The following is an 18,502-nucleotide window of genomic DNA, read 5'->3' as shown; positions in this document are numbered from 1 at the left end:
TTTTTAATTTCATCGAAGGCTGATTTGACCTTTCTATATAATGAATCAGTCCTTGTGACAATCAATTCCTTGCACTTCCTATTTATTTCATTCGTACGCGACTTGTATTTCTGTATTCCTGAACTAAGTTGTACCGTTATTTTCTCTCCAAATAGATTCTGTAGGACGACATGAGTTATCCTATTTACACATGTAGGCTACACCATTCTTCTATAACATCACATTTCAAAAGCTTCTATTCTATTCTTGCATAAACTGTTTGTCGTTCACATTGCATTCCTGTACAAGCCTGCACTCCAGGAAGTGCAGAATTTGGCAGGACGACGGTTCTGACCAGCGTCCGGCGACCCTGACAGGTTTTCCGTGGCGTGGTTTCTCTAAATCTCCTAAGGCAAATGCCTTGGAAAGGGCACGACAGACTTCCTAATCCGATGGGACCGATGACCTCGCTGTTTGGTCCTCTCCCCCAAATCAACCAACTAACCAATCGAGGCAAATACCAAAATAAAATACTTTCTAACATTTAAATTTATTTTTGACGTACACAAAGTTCTCTATTTCAAAAATTCTTGTCTTGTCATTGCGAGTCTGCACCTCATACACCCTTTACTTCTCTCACTGGCACTTATTTTGTTGCCCAAGTAACAAAATTATTTTAGTTTCTCATTTCCTGGTCTAATTTCCCGCATCACAAATAGGTTCAAATGGGGCTGAGAACCATGGGACTTAACTTCTGAGGTCATCAGTCCCCTAGAACTTGGAACTACTTAAACCTAACTAACCTAATGACATCACACACACCCATGCCCGAGGCAGGATTCGAACCTGTGGCCGTAGCGGTCGCGGTTCCAGACTGTAGCGCCTCGAACCGCTCGGCCACCCCGGCTGGCTTCCCGCATCACCTCATTTATTGAGCCTGATTGTGAAGTTATCTGGACGCGAAAAGAAGGCCTAGATGAACGCCAGTTAATCATCAGATGTTTCTATCGGCCACCCGACTCCGCCGTAACAGTTGAAAAATCATACAAAAAATGAACGCTCAGTAGCGCGGAAATACCCGGATCGTGCAGAATTAGTTGGGGGGGTGGGGGGGGGGGCGGAAGGGCTTAATCTACCGCGTATAGACTGGGACGTCTATGGATTCATCGCAGGTGGTACGGACAGACAGTGTTGTGAAGTACTTTTGAACATGTTTTTCGAAAACTGTCTTGAACGTTAGTTAGACAACACACAGGCAGCGGACGTATTTTAGACCTTGTAGCTACAGACCAACCGGACCTTATCGACAGTGTCAGTATAGAGACAGTGATAAGCGTTGTTGACGTCGTCATAGTAACCTTGCGTTTTAAAAAGACACACCATATTCATTTCTGCGCATCTAGGGAAAATACAGCAATGATAACTGTAACACATGATAAGGAAACAATAATTCGGGTGTAAACATCAAAATTTTAGAAGTCCATATTGATGAGAATTTTAACTGGGAAAAAGTGCATTTTGGAAATCGAAAATACCTTGTTCACCCACTTTTACAGTTAGAATCATTGCAAAATCAGCAAGCCGGCATATTTTGCATATTTTCATTCAGTAATTTCGTATGAAATAATGTTCTGGGGTAAACCATTTTAAGAAAGAAAGCCTTCATTGCCCAGAAAACGTGCTGCAAGAATAATATGTGGTGCTCACCCATGATCATCTTGTAGACATCTGTTTAAGGAGTAGACGCATACACATTGTATTTATTCCCTCATGCAGTTTGTTGTAAATAATCTACTATACTTCAAGAGGAACGATGAGGTACATAATTACAATATCAGGAGGAAGAATAACATTCATTACTCCATATTAAGGCTACCTTTAGCGCTAAAAGGTGTGCACAGTGCTGCAACTAAAATTTTTGGTAATTTACTCAGTTATATAAAATGTCCGACAGATAGCACAGTAGAAATTGAAAACGAATTGAAGCTTTCTCCGCGACAACTTCTTCTATTCCGTAGAAGAAATTCTATTATTGTATTGTGGAAAAGGTGGTGGGTAGGAAACAGCTACTCACGTTTATGCATTTAATAATTAAACAAACGTAAGTATTAAGCAGGTAACCATATTTAGGAATTAATATTCAGTGCGAATATAAGAAGACTTGTTCTACATCATTAAGATTTATCGCACAAATGACCCATGGGACATGAAACTGATTGACTAAATAACGACTGTTATTGAAGTTAATAAATCCATCAAGAGGGCAAGGAGAATATTTATGCTAGGATGAGCAGAAAAGCTGCTGTCAGCGTCCTACTTAGACAATCAATGTAAGTTACATTATTTAGTTCTAATGTAATGGAAGTAGAGGAATCACGTGTAAAATTCAGGCTTATCGTAAATCACACCATCGATAAGTATGTGGAGAGTGAATGGATTACGGACGGAAAAGACGCACTGTTGTTCAATAACAAAACTCGGAAAATGCTGGCAAAAAGAAGAGATTCTACATCTACATCGACATGATTACTCTGAAATTCACATTTAAGTGCTTGGCAGACGGTTCATCGTACCACAATCATACTACCCCCTACCATTCCACCCCCGAACAGCGCGCGGGAAAAACGAACACCTAAACCTTTTTGTTCAAGCTCTGAAATGTCTTATTTTATTTTGATGATCATTCCTACCTATGTAGCTTGGGCTCAACAAAATATTTTCGCATTCGGAAGAGAAAGTTGGTGACTGAAATTTCGTAAATAGATCTCGCCGCGACGAAAAACGTCCTTGCTTTAATGACTTCCATCCCAACTCGCGTATCATATCTACCACACTCTCTCCCCTATTACGTGATAATACAAAACGACCTGCCCTTTTTTGCACCCTTTCGATGTCCTTCGTCAATCCCACCTGATAAGAATCCCACAACGCGAAGCAATATTCTAACAGAGGACGAACGAGTGTCTCTGTTGTGTCGGTAGCTGGGCCGACACCGTGAAGTTGAGATGGCTGAAAAGGCAAGCTAGACTAACGCAGACGGGCGTGAAGTACTGGAACAGGATACGTAATTAATGTTAGGAAGAAAAGTACGGAGCAGGTTTAATACTTAACTTTACTCAATCATTGTGGTACATCGATCTTGACGATACACAGGAGACTTTAAGTACAATCACTGTATGGCTAATGGCGCCTTGCTAGTTCGTAGCCATTAACTTAGCTGATGGCTATTCTGTCTCTCGGCTAATGAGAGAGAAAGGCTTCGTACATCTGGTCGGTAGCTAGGTTCTCGTACAACTGGGGCGAGTGCTCTCTCGTATCACGAGACCTGCCTTGGTGGTGGCGCTAGGTCTGCGATTACACAGTGGCGACACGCGGGTCCGACATGTACTAAATGGACCGCGGCCGATTTAAGCTACCACCTAGCAAGTGTGGTGTCTGGCGGTGACACCACATTCCTCCCCCGCAAATCGGCGAACGGTCGTGTGATAAGGCTTCCGCCCGCCGTGGGGAGGACCACATGTTGACGTATGCGATGAGGTGGGGAGCCTAACAACAGGCGAGGCATTGCCACCCGCACCCGGCCATTCGGTCCGAGGGGAGCTAGGAAACGCCTGAAAAACTAGTCCAGGGTGCACGTCAACATGCGGTGTATGCGCCCGTAAAGATACAGGAGGGACCGAAGGATCAACCTCCATTGCGTCGGGGTAGCCGACGCGCGATGACGTCATGTGGTCCGGAGCGGGCGGGAGTTCCATGGCGGAGGACAGCTGGTCACGGGAAGCGATCGGCGGCGCGTGACCCTGGGAGGCGCTTGGCGGCTGCAACGAAGCGTCGAATGCGGGCGGCGCCGGCGGGAGAACAAGCGGCGGCGGCGGCGGCTGCTGCTGCTGCGGCGGCGGCGGCGCGTCGCCATGGGGCAAAATGGAAGGCATCGTCGGTAACACCTGGGGATGAGGCGAGCCAGTAGATGGGTCCCCAGGGCGCTGACCGGACGGCACCGTCGCTGAAAGCAGATGGGGAGCGGCAGAACCCGAGCGACGACAGAGGCGCAGCTGATTGAGATGCCGACGCACCTCACCAGAGGCCCCCAAAACCAAATACATCGCGCGGCCGAGGCAGCGAAGAATGCGCCCTGCGAGCCAACGCCGTGAACCTCGATAGTTGCGATAAAATACAACGTCGCCTGGAGCAAAAGCAGGAGTCTGCCGCTGCACAGGAACCTGATGCGGCGGATGCAGCAAAGACATCAAGGTGCGATGAGGACGACCGTGGAGCAACTCAGCCGGCGAGCGACCATCTCGGGGCTGAGAGCGATACGAAGACAAAAAGAGCAACAATGCGTCCTCCCGAGAATGCGACTCTTTCAATTTCAACATCTGTGACTTGAAAGTCCGGACCAATCGTTCAGCGGCACCGTTTGACTGAGGCGAAAACGGCGCGGATGTCAGATGTTGAATACCATTGGCCTGGCAGAATGACTGAAATTCTGCGGACATGAATTGTGGGCCATTGTCGGAAACAATAGTCTGCGGAAGACCTTCAATGCAAAAGATAGCAGACAACGCTTGGATGGTGGCGGAGGACGTCGTGGAAGACATCCGGACAACAAAAGGAAAATTACTGAAGGCGTCGACCAGAACCAACCATCGAGCATTCCAGAATGGACCAGCAAAATCAATGTGCAAGCGTTGCCAAGGGGAAGTGGCTTTTGGCCACGCAAAGACTTTCCGCGGCGGTGCGGACTGTTGCTCGGCACACGCCGGGCACGAAGAACACATATTCGTAATCGCAGCATCGATTCCGAACCAAGTACAGTGCTGACGAGCAAGTTGTTTCGTTCGCACTATACCCCAATGTCCGTGGTGAAGAAGCCTTAAAACAGAGGACTGTAACGAACGTGGGACCACGACTCTGGACTGATCATTATCAGAACGCAACAACAAAACACCACGTCGAACAAAAAGTCTCTCCTTGTGAGCAAAAAATCGGCGAACCAACGGATCCTCGATCCGAGACGTAGACAAAGGCCATTGCGTAGCAACAAAACGTAAAACAGTAGCAAGGACAGGGTCAGCAGCTGTGGCTGTAGCGACACGACGAAAATCAATCGGAAACGAGTCGACCACTTCATCGGTTTCCGAATCAATGAACATGCAAGCAAGTTCGGAAGAATCGAATGCTTTATCCTCAGCAACAGGCAAACGGGACAACGCATCGGCGTTTCCGTGCTGAGCAGTGGACCGATACAAGATATCGTAGCGGTACTGCGAGAGGAAAATAGACCAGCGAATGAATTTCTGCGCTGTACGTGGAGGTACAGGCGTGGTCGGATGAAAAAGCGATGTCAAAGGTTTGTGGTCTGTGATGATGGTAAAGTGACGACCATACAAGAAATCATGGAACTTAGTAACACCAAACACGAGAGCCAAAGCTTCTTTCTCTATCTGTGAATAATTTCTTTGCGCAGACGAGAGCAATTTGGACGCAAAGGCAATAGGGCGATCATGGGAGCCAACTTTGTGCGCAAGCACAGCACCGATCCCGAAATCCGATGCATCGACCATCAACAAAAGGGGTTTCTGGGGATCGAATGGCGTAAGGCAAGTATTAGAAAGCAACGCCGATTTCAACTGGCGAAAGGCGCGTTCACATTCCGTCGTCCAGACGAACGGAACACCTTTACGGCGTACGCGATGAAGCGGAGCTGAAAGAGAAGAGGCATTGCGCACATTCACTCACACCTTGTGATTCTACAATGTTCAATGTTCTTGCGACCTCCTGACGCAATGCGTGGGGAACATTGCGCGCTCTGAAAAATTTCGGTTGCGCGTTTCCTTCAGTTCTAAATGTGCTTCATAGTTTTTAGCGCAACCTAAGCCCGGTGCAAAAATGTCTGCAAATTCGTCACACAGCCGAGAAACACTGTCTGTAGGCACAGTCTGATTCACTGATAGGACCTGATTTACAATAGACATGTTAAACAACTGAAACAAATCTAGACCAAACAAGTTCACTGCAGAACAAGAACGAAGAACGTAAAACGACACAAGTTTTGTTTGTCCCTTGTATGTTGCAAGAAGGCTGCACTGTCCTAACACAGGAATTTTCTGTCCGGAATATGTAGTTAGCTTAACATTTGCTTAACGCAACGGAGGTTTGCCCAGTTGTTTGTACGTGTCATGATTGAGCAATGAAACTGCAGCTCCGGTATCGAGCTGGAATGGTATCACTTTGCCTTCAAAGTGTAAGTCCACAAAAAGTTTATTGTCCTGCTGACGACAAAAGCGACTGTTTTGTGCAATTTGAATAGCCACTGGTACAGAATCACTTGCTAATTGACGTGATTTCCGGCGACGTCGACGCACAGTTTGTGTGGGACGAACACAGTTACTGTTAGAGAAAGTGTCACTGGACGAAGCGGAATGAACGACATGAATGTCCATAGGCGAAGGTCCACGAGCCTGAGTGTCCTTGGTTCGATTCCGGCGCGAAGCAAAGGGCCTGGAATGATTGTGATTGTCTGATCTGAGCTTTTTCTGGCAAACACTTTGAACATGTCCTTTCTTATTGCAGAAAAAGCAAATAGCTCGGCGTGACGGGCAATGTTCACGCGAATGTCTAGTAGCACACCGCGGGCACGATTTCACTACATTTGTGGGCTGGCGCGGCACACGTGGCTGAGCGCGCGGCGGCAGCTGTGCGGACGTGCGCGAGGCCCGGTTACCAGGCCGCGCAGCGCGTCCAGCGGGCCGGTTAATGTTACACACGGCTGGCGAAGTTTCAAAAGATTCCTGAGCACAGTCAAGTGTGTCCTGTCTATCCAATATGTCTATCACTTGTTGAAGGGAGGGATTAACTAGTTTCAAAATTTGCTCCCGTATGCGAACATCAGAACGTTCTGTGCAATTGCATCACGCACCATTGTATCTGAATAAGAAAGACCACAGTCACATTCAAAGGCACAGTCCCTAGTAAGTCCTTACAATGTTGCTACCCACTCCCTATTAGTTTGACCGGCCGTACGTTTTGTACGAAAGAACGTATACCGTTTTGCAACCACATTAACTGTTTCTTTGAAATAGGCATCTAATGCAGACAAAATTTCCTCGTAGGACAGAGTTGCTACGTCGCGTCGGGGAAACAATTTCACTATCACACGGTATGTGGACACACCGACACAACAAAGCAAAAACGGCTGCCGCTCTTTACCTTGAATTCTGTAGGCTGCTAGATGAAAGTTGAACTGGCGAGACCACTCGTGCCAGGTCTCATCGGCTGCCACGTATGGTCGAAAGGGAGGTGCAACAGCGTTTAGTGGCAGCGGTAGCGAAGAAGCGGCGGCGGCCGCATCGGTTTGAATGGTACGTTGACCCTGGACGAGCTGTCCAAGGGCATCCAGTAAAGCCTGCGTCTGCTGATTCTGCAAGCGATAAAATTCGGACAGTACATCTGGAGAATGTGGCGAAGCCATGACACAATTAAATGTAAGCAATCAGAAAGAACTCTTTTCCCTCGTCGCCAATGTTGTGTCGGTAGCTGGGCCGACACCGTGAAGTTGAGATGGCTGAAAAGGCAAGCTAGACTAACGCAGACGGGCGTGAAGTACTGGAACAGGATACGTAATTAATGTTAGGAAGAAAAGTACGGAGCAGGTTTAATACTTAACTTTACTCAATCATTGTGGTACATCGATCTTGACGATACACAGGAGACTTTAAGTACAATCACTGTATGGCTAATGGCGCCTTGCTAGTTCATAGCCATTAACTTAGCTGATGGCTATTCTGTCTCTCGGCTAATGAGAGAGAAAGGCTTCGTACATCTGGTCGGTAGCTAGGTTCTCGTACAACTGGGGCGAGTGCTCTCTCGTATCACGAGACCTGCCTTGGTGGTGGCGCTAGGTCTGCGATTACACAGTGGCGACACGCGGGTCCGACATGTACTAAATGGACCGCGGCCGATTTAAGCTACCACCTAGCAAGTGTGGTGTCTGGCGGTGACACCACAGTCTCTTTAGTGGACTTGTTGCATCTTCTAAGTGTCCTGCCAATGAAACGCAACCTTTGGCTCGCCTTCCCCACAATATTATCTATGTGGTCTTTCCAACTGTAGTTGTTCGTAATTTTAACACCCAGGTACTTAGTTGAATTGACAGCCTTGAGAATTGTACTTTTTATCGAGTAATCGAATTCCAATGGATTTCTTTTGGAACTCATGTGGATCACCTCACACTTTTCGTTATTTAGCGTCAACTGCCACCTGCCACACCATACAGCAATCTTTTCTAAATCGCTTTGCAGCTGATACTGGTCTTCGGATGACCTTACTAGACGGTAAATTACAGCATCATCTGCGAACAACCTAAGAGAACTGCTCAGATTGTCACCCAGGTCATTTATTTAGATCAGGAACAGCAGAGGTCCCAGGACGCTTGCCTGGGAAACATCTGATATCACTTCAGTTTTACTCGATGGTTTGCCGTCTATTACTACGAACTGCGACCTTCCTGACAGGAAATCACGAAACCAGTCGCACAACTGAGACGATACCCCATAGGCCCGCAGCTTGATTAGAAGTCGCTTGTGAGGAACGGTGTCAAAAGCTTTCCGGAAATCTAGAAATACGAAATCAACTTGAGATCCCCTGTCGATAGCGGCCATTACTTCGTGCGAATAAAGAACTAGCTGCGTTGCACAAGAAAGATGTTTTCTGAAACCATGCTGATTACGTATCAATAGATCGTTCCCTTCGAGGTGATTCATAATGTTTGAATACAGTATAGGCTCCAAAACCCTACTGCAAACCGACGTCAATGATATAGGTCTGTAGTTCGATGGATTACTCCTACTACCCTTCTTAAACACTGGTGCGACCTGCGCAATTTTCCAATCTGTAGGTACAGATCTATCGATGAGCGAGCGGTTGTATATGATTGCTAAGTAGGGAGCTATTATATCAACGTAATCTGAAAGGAACCTAATCGGTATACAATCTGGACCTGAAGACTTGCCAACCCCTAAGGTACCTACTTCTAAGAAACTCATGCTAGCAGCTTTTCGTGTTTCAAATTCTGGAATATTCCATTCGTCTTCACTGGCGAAGGAATTTCGGAAAACTGGGTTCAATAACTCCGCTTTAGCGGCACAGTCGTCGGTAAGAGTACCATCCGCACTGCGGAGCGAAGGTATTGACTGTGTCTTGCCATTGTGTACTTTACATACGACCAGAATTTCTTCGGATTTTCTACCAAATTTCGAGACAATGTTTCGTTGTGGAACCTATTAAAGGCATCTCGCATTGAAGTCCGTGCCAAATTTCACGCGTCTGTAAATTTTAGCCAGTCTTCGGGATTTCGCGTTCTTCTGAACTTCGCATGCTTTTTCCGTTGCCTCTGCAACAGCGTTCTGACCTGTTTTGGTTACCATGGGGGATCAGTTCCATCTCTTACCAATTTATGACGTATGAATCTCTCAATTGCTGTTGTTACTATATCTTTGAATTTGAGCCACATCTCGTCTACATTTGCATAGTCAGTATGGAAGGAATGGAGATTGTCTGTTAGGAAGGCTTCTAGTGACACTTTATCCGCTTTTTTAAATAAAATTATTTTGCGTTTGTTTCCGGTGGATTTGGGAGAAACGGTATTGAGCCTAGCTACAACGATCTTGTGATCACTAATCCCTGTATCAGTCATGATGCTCTCTATTAGCTCTGGATTGTTTGTGGCTAAGAGGTCAAGTGTGTTTTCGCAACCATTTACAATTCGCGTGGGTTCATAGACTAACTGCTCGAAATAATTTTCGGAGAAAGCATTTAGGACAATCTCGGAAGAAGTTTTCTGCCTACCACCGGTTTTGAACAAGTATTTTTGCCAACATATGGAGGGAAGGTTGAAGTCCCCACCAACTATAACCGTATGAGTGGGGTATTTATTTGTTACGAGACTCAAATTTTCTCTGAACTTTTCAGCAACTATATCATCGGAGTCTGGGGGTCGGTAGAAGGAGCCAATTATTAACTTAGTTCGGCTGTTAAGTATAACCTTCACCCATACCAAATCGCACGGAGTATCTACTTCGACTTCACTACAAGATAAACCACTCCTGACAGACACAAACACTCCACCCCCAATTCTGCCTAATCTATCTTTCCTGAACACCGTCTGAGACTTCGTAAAAATTTCTGCAGAACTTATTTCAGGCTTTAGCCAGCTTTCTGTACCTATAACAATATCAGCTTCTGTGCTTTCTATTAGCACTTGAAGCTCAGGGACGTTCCCAGCACATCTACAACAATTTACAACTACAATTCCGACTGTTCCTTGATCCAAGCACGTCCTGTATTTGCCATGCACCCTTTGAGATTGCAGCCCACCCCGTACTTTCCCGAGGCCTTCTAACCTAAAAAGCCGCCCAATCCACGCCTCCGCTACCCGTGTAGCCGCCAGCTGAGTGTAGTGAACTCCTGACCTATTCAGCGGAACCCGGAACCCCACCACCCTATGGCGCAAGGAATCTGCAGCCAACACGGTCGCAAAACCGTCTGAGCCTCTGATTCAGACCCTCCACCCGGCTCTGCACCAAAGGTCCGCAGTCGGTTCTGTCAACGATGCTGCAGATAGTGAGCTCTGCCTTCATCTCGTAAGCAAGACCGGCAGCCTACACCAAATCAGTTCCAAAGCGACACACGTCATTAGTGCTGACATATGCCACCACTTGCAGCTGGCTGCACCGTGTGCTCTTCATGGCATCGGAAGTACCCTTTACACATCAGGAATGACTCCACACGGAGGGCACAGTGGATTTCTTCCCCTTCTTAGCCACCATATCCCCATTACGCGCCTAACATTGGAGCTCCCAATTACCAATAAGCCCACCCTCTGCGATTGTCCGGACCTTGAAGGCTGAGAATCATCCTATGAAACAGGGCAGGCAGCTGCATCTGGCTCAGCCAGAGACAGTACCTGAAACCTGTTTGTCAGACGCACTGGGGTGGCTTTCTGATAAGCCTGCCACGCCTTGGAACCACAGGCGACAGCTCAGCCCCTCTGCGGGCAGCAACCAGGGCAACCACAGCGGCAGACCGATCTGGGGACAAGGTTGACATCCCTGTGATACCCAAGTCCGGCTCCCCACAGTGGTGCCCATTGGCAACAACCTCAAGCTGCGCGACCGAAGTCAGTGCTGCCTGCAGCTGTGAGCGAAGGGATGCCAACTCAGCCCTCATCCGAACACAGCAATCACAGTCCCTGTCCATTCTAATCGATGTTGAACAACAGCGGCACTCTCGGTTCAAACAGAACGCGCTAATGCCGATACTCTAAAATTAATAGAAATTCGAGCATCTGTAAGAAGATCGATGAGCATAGATCGTTATACCTTACTGTAAGATCCTGTCCAGAACCCAAGGAAATTCTGGTTCTTGTAAAATCGCTCAGCATGTCGAAGGCTACTATCAAGTCACCAACCAGCTAAAGGAAAGTTTAAGTTTTAAATTTCACTTTCAAGCAATCATACAAACATAACGTCGTTTCACCGTCGCACTGACTCCCATATAGAGGAGGTAGGCATCCCTAGTGTAGAGAAGCAACGGAAGGAGTTGAAAACAAATAAGTTTCCAGGTCCTGATAAAATACTAATTCCGTATTACATAGAGTACGCTGCGGCTTTGTCCCCTTACCTAGCTTGCCTTTATCGCGAAACTCTCGCCCAGCACAAAGTCCCAAGCGACTGGGAAAAAGCGCAGATAACTGCTGTAAATAGGAAATGGAAAGGAACGGAGCCACATAACTACAGACCGATATTCGTAAGATCGGGTTTGTTGCAGAATTCTAGAACACATTCTCAGTTCGAATATAGTAAATTATCTTGAGACAGAAAAGCTTCTGTCCATAAATAAGGACGGATTTAGAAAGCATCACTCAGGCGAAACTCAGCTTACCCTTTTCTCGTAGGACATCCTGCGAACCATGTGTGAAGAACAACAGCCAAATTCCATGTTTCTAGATTTCTGGAAAGCGTTTGACACAGTGCCCCAGTGCAGATTGTTAACAAATGTACGAGCGTACGTAATAGATTCCCAGATATGCGAGTGGCTCGCAGACATTATATGTAATAGAACCCAGTACGTCGTCCCCGTTGGCGAGTGTTCGAGAATGGTATTGGTGCGAGCGTTACGAGTGCCCCAGGGAGGTGTAATAGGACTGCTCTTACTTTTTGTATAGGTAAATGATCCGACGAACAGGGTGGTTGTTTGCTGATGATGTTGCAGTGTTCGGGAAGGTGTAGTCGTTGGGTGACTCCAAAAAGATACAAGTAGGCTTAGACAGCATTTCTGGCTGATGTGATGAATGGCAGCTCCAGTAATGTTCGAATACAACATGAGTTTAGGTTATAGCAAGAACAAATTAAGACTGCAACAGTTCTGTCAACATTAAAACGGGCAGGCGGTACGACGACACAGGAGTAGACATGCTCGGCAGAGTTTCTGCTGAGCAAGCTCCTCCTTGATGACCAAGAAACACACAACCAACATACGACTTAGGTTACAGAGTGAACAATATTTACTAAACTGGCGATGTTACCATCCCTTTCGCCCGTGAAGACATAGCGTTACCCACAGCTAGACTTAAAAATAGAAATGCGCCCGGCCCGGATGGAATATATACGGAAAATCTTAAAAATACTGTCACGCAGACGATACCCCTTTGTAATGGACATACTAAACGACGACATACAACAAGGAAGAACTCCTGCTATTTGGAAAACAGCCAACGTCGTAATTATTAAGAACACGGATAGGGACCCAACTGACCTCAAACATACAGGCCGGTCTGGCTTCCAAACATTTTGCCTAAGGTAGAGGAATGGCTCCTTTTCGACTGATTACAGTCACACATTGAGCTCTTTGGTCTATGTCCACACCATTGCGGTTTTAGAGCAAACAGATCAATAGAAGACGCAGCCAACTGCGCATTAGAAATAATGCAAACGACAAACGATAAATGCGCAGTGCAATTTTAATCAATATCGCAGGTGCTTTTCATAATCTTTGGTGGGTTGTGTTGTTCGCTAGGTTGAGGGAGGTGCTACCACCAGCTGCCCTGCATTGCACCTTACTGGACTATTGTAAAAATAGGACAGCAGAGTGTAAAGAGGACACCAGAAAGTAGTCAGCGAAAGGATGCCCGCAGTATTTTGGGACATTGCGTTGAGCCACTCCTAAACAAGGGTTGGGTTGGGTTGGGTTGTTTGGGGAAGGAGACCAGACAGCGAGGTCATCGGTCTCATCGGATTAGAGAAGGATGGGGAAGGAAGTAGGCCGTGCCCTTTCAAAGGAACCATCCCGGCATTTGCCTAGAACGATTTAGGGAGATCACAGAAAACCTAAATCAGGATGGCCAAACGCGGGATTGAACTGTCATCCTCCCTAAACAAGGTGTACGTGGATGACAAGATAAACGAGGCAGTCACTTATGAAGATGATTTAGTTGTTGTCTCAGCAAACTCATAAGTATACCTAGAAAATATCAAACTCTCCATAAATATAAGTAACTGATGTAGCCAAAACAAACTAAGAATAGCAGCGAACAAAACAGAATATCTATTACTCAAATGGGCACTGAAATGGAACCCAATTATGAACCTGGATGACATTAACGTAAAGAAGAAACAAGTAACACGACATTTAGGGATACATATTGACAAACGATTTACTTTCAGTGGACACACCAGAATGGCAACTGACACAGCGACCAAACTGATGCACACACTTGCAATGCTAAGCACCACTCAATACGAAGCTACGAACGTATCACACACCTCTCTTGGAAGCCATGGTACGCTCTGCAGCAAGTGCACGGAGTAACAATCTGTGTTACTGGCCCATAGAAACACAGAGAGACAAGGACAGAAAAGCATACTGTTCACAAGTGGAGACCACGACGTTGGGATCACAGATTTACTTTAAACTTTATTCACCTTTAGTGAACCATTGAAACAACGTAATGTGCAAGTAGTAAGGTGCACTACTCTGGCAATTCAGAGAAAATCGCAAGAGAAATTTTACGTGTCTATTATGTGCGTAGGTTCCGGACGTTAGAGTTCATGGTGGTCAAGTGGTCTGTTAGCTCTCTGCCGTAGTAGCTTGCGTACCTGTCCCGCGAGTCACACAGCGCTCCGCTCTGGGAATTGTTTACCTCTGCGTCGCGGTATTTGTTTACATACAGTCCACTTATAATGTGCCCCAAGGCGCACTCTTACCGCCGTGCGACGATCAAAGTAATGTTTCATGCCGAACATCCACGACCAACAGCCTTTGATATTGAGCAGTTCATACGAGAGGATATGCGTTTGAATTCCCTGGACGTGACAGGAATACATTTTCCCATCACAGAAAGTGTGTGTACATCAAGATGTCGACGAAGGCGCTCTGCGCTGAACTTGTTCAACGACATGCCGCAGGTCTAAAATTAAAACACTCTGATGGACATCTAGGTCCAGTGACAGTGGCCCGTAGAATTCGGTCCCTTAATCTTACGGGTGTTTGAGCTCCCATTCGAAGTACCTCAAGAAGTGGTCATTGCCGCTTTCCAACCATAAGGCAACGTCTTTGGTCATCTCGCTGACAAATGGTGAACATTTACGACCTACCCAGTATTAAATGGCGTTCTGTAGACGAAAACTGAGATGACGAAACACATTCCGCCATACTTGATGATTGAGAACGTGTGCAGGATGTGGCCAGGAAGGACATGTCCGGTCGGAATTTTTACGCCAACGTTTGATACAGACCTGGGCGAAGGTAGCACAGAACCCTGCCACGCACCTCCAGTAGACATCTGAAGCCTCATCAATGCCACCCGCCGCACTACAACGCGCTGATGAGACCAGCATATGTCAACTCCAGTGCTCGCACTGGTACTGTCCAATCTCAGGATTGTGATGGGCAACCCTGTTCGAACCATGGACGTCGATGTGGTGCCGACTTCTGTCTTTATCCAAACGGGTGACATCGGATGAAGGGCGACCACATTCTGATTCAGAACAACACTTTAGGAAACAGCGCAAGAAACACCGAAGAACACCGTCCAACGACGCTTTCCTTCAGAGGACCTCGTGACATGACGACCAGATGTCTGCGTCCAGTCACATGGCGTGGCCACTCCTGATGCTCCTCCCATGACGGATCCACTATCAATCTGGAACACGTACTCAATATTGCCAGCACGTGAGGACGATGGATCCCACACAGCTTTTGTCGCAGCATCCACTTCCCCAGCTCCAAGAGTAAACAACTGCCATGTGTCTTCGTCAGCATCCTGCGCCGATGACGTTGAAGAAGGAATGGATTAGATCACCATCGTGTCCAAATGGCAGCATCCTACGGAAGCGCCTGAGCTGGCACCCTGCCAGCAATCACGGCCACTGTGACAGACCCAGCTGGTCTACACCCGGCATATGCTTCCATCGTGCATTCTGCATCGACTGCAAGGGACCATAGACAACAATATAGTTTCGCCACAATGAATCTTGCCATCATCCAAGCCCCTCACAAACTGGCCATGCTCGGAGACGCCATCTGTTCTGCAGATTTTGCTACTGCGCTCCTACAGGAGGTGTTTGTCACTGACATCCAAGTGCCCATTGGGTACACCATCCCTGTTTCCCATGCCTCCGATACTTGTGGTGGCATCGCCATTCTAAACGAAAGGCTTCCTGCAGAGGACGTCGCTTACCTCCCGTTCTCACAGGGTGTGGCCCTGGCGTGCCTCTCATTAATATCTATGCACTGTCTGCTCTAGCCGCCTTCATAATCGATATACATTCTTCACTGAAGTGGACACATCGCTATTCACAGGTCCAAAATACGATTTGATGCTCGGTGGGGACTTCAGCTCGACACAAGGGCCCTCTGACCAACTCCCACAGCATTTATCTACTACTAAATGTCTACATGGATATTCTGCAAATCACATTTAAATGCCTGGCAGAGGGTTCATTGAACCATCTTCACAATTCTCTCTTATTCCAATCTCGTATAGCGCTGGAAGAACGATCACCTATATCCTTCGGCACGAAGTCTGATTTCCCTTATTTTATCATGGTGATCGTTTCTCCCTGTGTAGGTCGGTGTCAACAAAATATTTTCGCATTTGGAGGAGAAAATTGGTGATTGGAATTTCGTGAGAAGACTTCGTCGCAACTAAAAACGCCTTTCTTTTAATGATGTCCATCCCAAATCCTGTATCATTTCAGTGACACTCTCTCCTCTATTTCGTGGTAAGGATCCCACATCGCGCAGAAGTATACTAAAAGAGGACGGACAAGCGTAGTGCAGACAGTCTCCTTATTAGATCTGTTTCATTTTCTAAGTGTCCTGCCAATAAAACGCAGTCTTTGGTTTGCGTTCCCCACAACATTTTCTATGTGTTCCTTTCAATTTAAGTTGTTCGTGTTCGTAATTGTAATTCCTCGGTATTAAGTTGAATTTACAGCCTTTAGATTTGACTGATTTATCGTGTAACCGAAGTTTAACGAATTCCTTTTAGTATTCATGTGGATGACCGCACACTTTTCATTATTTAGGGTCAACTGACAATTTTCACACCACACAGGTATCTATTCTAAATGGTTTTGCAATTTATTTTCATCTTCTGATGACTATTAGTCGATAAACGACAGCGTCATCTGCAAACAACCTAAGACAGCTGCTCAGATTGTCTCCCAAATCGTTTATATAGATAAAAAACAGCAAAGATCCTATAACACTACCTTGGGCAACGCCAGAAATCACTTATATGGCAATCACCTTGTGCGGCTCTCACAGTAGTCATCGATCGCCTGCGACTCGTTGATGCATGGACGAAGCTCCACGGAACCCACTTCTCAAGCCTCATAGACCGCATCTACCTGGTCCGCACACTTGCTTCTGCCACGCAGAAATCTTGCCCGCAGCCTTTTCAGACCCTATAGCATACATCTGCGACGTCGTTCTCGCCCGACAGTGTGTGTGGCACAGTCGTGGTCTGTGGAAATTCAATGTCGTCTACCTGATCTCCAGAGACTGTCCCGTATGGTTGAGAATGCTGGCGTCGACGTGACGCCTATGACTCCACCTTATCATAGTGGCTGTCCTGTGCAAAGCCGACCCACTGTAAAACATTGATGAGCTATGGTAAGGAAGTCAAGGCATGGCGAACTAATACTATGCACTTCTATTATTTCGTTCTTTGAGTCTGTGTGACGATGCCTTCCTTGCCAGCCCATCACACTGTGGTACACCGAACGACGCCGTGGATTTCCTTGATCGTGAGCCTTTACCTGGAAGGCACTGTAGTCCGATCTCGCACCTCTAATCGTATACCTCAAGAACATCCATAGATGTACTACCTCCTCCTCGAAACTCTGTAACGACATAGGGCTGTGATCCACGTCATCACTGATTTGGGAGGCCACCAGCATGAGACCCAACAAACCATTTGACATGCTCTCCACAATCATTTCGCCGGATTGTAGGCAGCTGTATCCCATTCTGCGGAAATGATCACAAAGCTTACAGGATTTACTACGAGTACTCTCCCATTGGAGATAGCGCATGAACTCCAAGAAGACCGCAGATGAAGTTCCCGATGCTGTCAAGGCTATCTGGTAACAGATCCCCTGTGCCCAATGGTATCCCCATCGAAATTTACAAATGTTTTAACTCTGTGTTGGTTTCCACATGGGCAACCATTGCACCAGAGCTGATGTCCCCAATGACAGTAGTCCCTAACGCCTTTCTCTATAGAATCATTATACCAGTTGATAAACTGCACAGGCAATCGACAGTCCATGACTATCGACCAGTCACGTTGCTCAACAGCGATATAAAAATATTTACACAGTTTCTGGCATCGTGACACAAGGAAGGTCGCACGATACGTCACTTACTGCGATCAGAGTTCCGTAGGAGGCAACAACAATATCTGTACCGTCCTTTGCTGTCACCGAGACATGACAGCATTTGTATGTCACCAAGGCCTCCCTGCCACCTTGGGATCGCTGTACTTGGACCAAGCCTTCGACTGTGTAGACCGCTCCCATTTGCGGACAGCTATCCAACATCAGTGTTGTAAGGTGGCGGCATAATTTTGCCCCTTAACATTTTATTTTAAATATGGAAACGTAATCTACTCATCAAACCGAGGAGTTTGGTACCACCCATACTTTACTTCAAGTAAAGTGATACTAATGTGCATAGTGCGGAGAGTACTCATTCATACGTGGCCGACATGAACCCGATACTAACAAGCATCCCCTAGTTTGCATGTTAATAGTCACGTAGTATTGCAATCACTTTGAACTGAACTGGACGCAGTGAATTCCCAGCCGTCGAGAGAACATGGAATGAATTTTGAGAGGTGCCATAAAAAAGAGGACACTTCTCAGCGGAGAGGCAGGCACCATTAGCTAACAATAGGCCATTAAGCGAGCTTCTCTGATTGACATCTGCGTGGAACGGAAAGAAACATCTTAGCATAACA

Source organism: Schistocerca serialis, chromosome 4 (assembly GCF_023864345.2).
Source record: "Schistocerca serialis cubense isolate TAMUIC-IGC-003099 chromosome 4, iqSchSeri2.2, whole genome shotgun sequence".
Taxonomy (NCBI): Eukaryota; Metazoa; Arthropoda; class Insecta; order Orthoptera; family Acrididae; genus Schistocerca; species Schistocerca serialis.
This window is presented reverse-complemented; position numbering follows the sequence as displayed.